The sequence below is a fragment of the Pteropus vampyrus genome, unplaced genomic scaffold (assembly GCF_000151845.1).
Source record: "Pteropus vampyrus isolate Shadow unplaced genomic scaffold, Pvam_2.0 Scaffold18, whole genome shotgun sequence".
NCBI lineage: Eukaryota > Metazoa > Chordata > Mammalia > Chiroptera > Pteropodidae > Pteropus > Pteropus vampyrus.
Window position 1 is genome coordinate 12,023,441 of NW_011888799.1, and position 3,675 is coordinate 12,027,115.

The 3,675-nt window shown below is 33.8% G+C and overlaps 1 pseudogene; it reads right to left on the reverse strand.

The window, feature by feature from the left end:
* Positions 1-1,735: 1,735 nt before the first annotated feature.
* On the reverse strand, positions 1,736-1,854 carry LOC111736212 (annotated as a pseudogene).
* Positions 1,855-3,675: the final 1,821 nt, after the last annotated feature.

Genomic DNA, 3,675 nt, shown 5'->3' on the forward strand with positions numbered 1-3,675 from the left:
AGTTAAATCATTATATAAAAGATGCAACTCATTACAAGTCTGCAATAAAGAATACACAGGTTAGGATTGATGGAGGAGAAAGGATTAGTGAATTAAAGACAGAGATATCAGTTATCCAAAATGAAACAAAGAGAAAAAAAGTTTTAAAAAACGAAAAGATTATCAGTGAGCTATAGGACAATATCAGAAAACCAAACAAACATGTAACTGGATTCCTTGAAGGAGGCGAAAGTCAAGAGAAAAAATTGCTTTCAAAATTTTTAAATTTGATGAAAATTACAAAAGCAGAAATACAAGATGTTCAACATACAAACACTCATAGACACAGACAACAGTTTACTGGTTACCAGAGGGAAAGTAGGGAGGGAGGAGGCAGAAAAGGATAAAGAGAGTCAAAAAGAAAGAAACTCGACTTTGAGTGATGAACACAGAACGCAATATATAGGCGATGTATTACTGAATTGTACATTTGAAACATATATAATTTTATTAACCAATCACCACGCCCCAATAATTTTAAATAAACAAACAAACACACAAATCCCATGCACACACACACACAAATTAATAAATAATTTTTACCTTTTGGCTATTGAGAACATTGCTGCTATAAAAAATGCATGTACATGTACTTGTTTGCGTAACTATTTTCATGTACTCATGTATTCATAGCACCTCTGTTTTCAATTGCCAAAAAGTGAAAATATTCTAAATGTCCATCAATGGATGAATAGATAAACAAATGTGGTATGTAGGTGGGTGAATATTATTCAACCTTTAAAAAGAAGTAAAATATGATACCTGTATGAACCTCTAAAATATTATGCTAAGTGGAAGAATCAAGGCACAAAAGGACAAATATTATATGATTCCACTCATATAAAATATCTAGGATAGCCAAGTTTATAGAGACAGAAAGTAGAATAGAGATTGCCAGAGGCAAGGGAAAGTGGGGAATGTGGAGTTACTGCTGAATGTATAAAGGGGCTTTACATTGGAGTAATGGAAGTGTTTTGGAACTAAATAGAGATGGGAGTTGTACATTGTGAATGTACTAAACATCACTGAATTGTTCACTTTTAAATGACTAATTTCATATGAATTTCTTTTCAATACATTTTTTTAAAAATTTAAGGCAAAATTAACATTTAAAAATAAAGCAATATTAAAGCTGTAAGAATGTATTACTAGAAAATCTTTACTACAGAACATATTAAAGGAAGTAATTTAAGCAGAAAAAAAATGTCATCTCTTGGAAATATGGATCTACAAGAAGTAATAAAAAGCACCAGATATGCTAAGTATCACATAAAATAATTTTCTTACTATAATTTATAGGAAGTATAGAAATAATGTTGGGTCTCAGGGACAACCTCAACCAGGCATTCAAATGTTTCCTAATTTGAGTGTTTTAACTCTGCTTCTTGCAGATATGTTAACTTTACTTTTCATCACTAAGGTCATAATTTTCTTGAGCAAGGAAGCATCTATAGTATTCTATGTTATGAGAGACACATAATAAAAATAAGCTAATAATATGTCATTCATTCAGTAGCGTTAGGAAATTAGATATTCTACAGAAGTGTATTTTCTAGATAACTGAAGCCTAAGCAGTCATCATTTTTAATTTTTAATTAATTTATTTATTTTTATTTTTTAAGTGAGTTAACCCTTGGTTGACCTCACAGATTGCAAGGACCTTGTCAGCTTACAATCCCTTATTTTTTGTTTTTTATGCCTATAGCACCTCATCTTCCTAGGTGGTCTCCCATCCAAGTACAAACCAGGCCCGACCCTGCTTAGCTTCCGAAATCAGATGGGATCGGGCTTGTTCAGGGTAGCATGGCTATAGACTCATTTTTAATTTTTAATCATTACACATGGAAATCTGTTAGGGATTTACTTTCACTTTTTTTCCACATTAATTAAAGTTTCAATATCAAAATAATACATGCAATAAAAGTAGCTCAGAATGACAATTATAAATAAGTTATTAAAGAACCAAAATATCATTAAATTTTAAAGAAATATTTGCCCCCACACTAAGTGATCTCAAACTGAGTTGTTTTAGGTTATTAGATTTGTATTCATTGTATTATTTGTTCTGATCTGTGATATAAGGCTCTCATGCAATAGAGACAAGAAAGGCCTCCCTTCATCATGTACTTCTGGCTGATGGAAGACGTAGTCATGCCCACAGCTACACATCCTGAGTATACCAATCAACAGGTACCAAGTACCTCCTTGGTAAAATAACAGCAGTTTATTCTTCTAGTAAATAGTACACTTGTATGTCCCTGATTATGTTCTTACACTACTTATGACAAAGGTAAGATGGTCGGGATCTACTTTTCAAAAGTGAGTCATTCTAAACAATAATTGAAATACTTGAGGCAACTGCAGTTCAGGAGAGTAAACTATTTGGACAACACAGAGGCAGGATCAGAAAAAAAGAACCGAACATGTGAGAATGATATTGATCACTGATTCTGGTTCCTTGTTGAGTTCACACATTAAATGAAATACAGTGTAGGTGACAGGAAAAATTGGGATATTCATAACAGCGATTTTGGTGAGGGCAGACCTGAAATTCAGATATGCATTTTAGACAATCCCTCTCTTACCTCTATTTCCCTGCCTTCCAAAGAGTTCCTCTCTGTGTTCTGGGCTCTAAGTCTGTTTATCTGGGATTTTTAGATATCACATTCTTAATCTGCATGATGTCCAAGAGTTCCTTGGGAAAAAAATGATGTCAACCTATAGCATTTGTTATTGAGACATGCCTGGCACACTGGTTAGTGGAGAGTGAAAGAACTGGAGACTTAGAAGTCAAATATTAAGAAGCTACAAGATTCATCCTAAATGAGTATAGAGTCTTTTTGGCAATGGACTGATGCAGTAAAAGATCCTAAATGTCATAGAAACAAATATTCCAAGTACATTGTAAAGTTATATCTGACATTCTCTTGACCTAACATCTTTTCTGAGACTCTACACAACCAAGAAAGGAGAGATCTGGGGAGAAACTGTCAAAATCTTTAAAACTATGGCCTAAACAATAGTGTTATAGAAAATCTTAGAAAAGATTTTGGCAAAGAAAAAGAAAGATTTTTTAGTACTACCCAGAAAGAGATAAGTGAGCGAGCAAGAAGACTCAAAGAATGGAGAGAGGAGATAACCTCAATCCCAGAAGTCTAGTGCATGTGACTACCATTCACAGGAAATATGAATAAAGCAATAGCAGCCCCAGAACTGTAAGACATGATCAGTAGTGGTACGAGCATATATCAAAGACCAGCCTCCAAAGGAGATCAGCAAGTGATACAGAGACTCAGGATGAGCAGAGAATCTGGTGCCAACAGAAATGAACAATAGTGAAAACAGTAGGATGTATCAGGAAAATGTGAAGAATAATAAACAAAGCAATATACAAGGCAGTGTTTCATTTACTTATATATGACACACCCAACCCATCCCTGACCATGAATATTTAGAGAAATGACAGAGGAATGAAAGTGTGGTTTTACCTCTTGCCAAAAGGAAGCTATCATTAATCTGCAAAATGATCTTACCTCGGTATCAGACACACAAATAGGCAGGCGTGATCATTTTTGATAGTCATTTCAATATGACCACAAGAAAGCCTCAAAAAAGTTATGAGGACTAGAATATAAT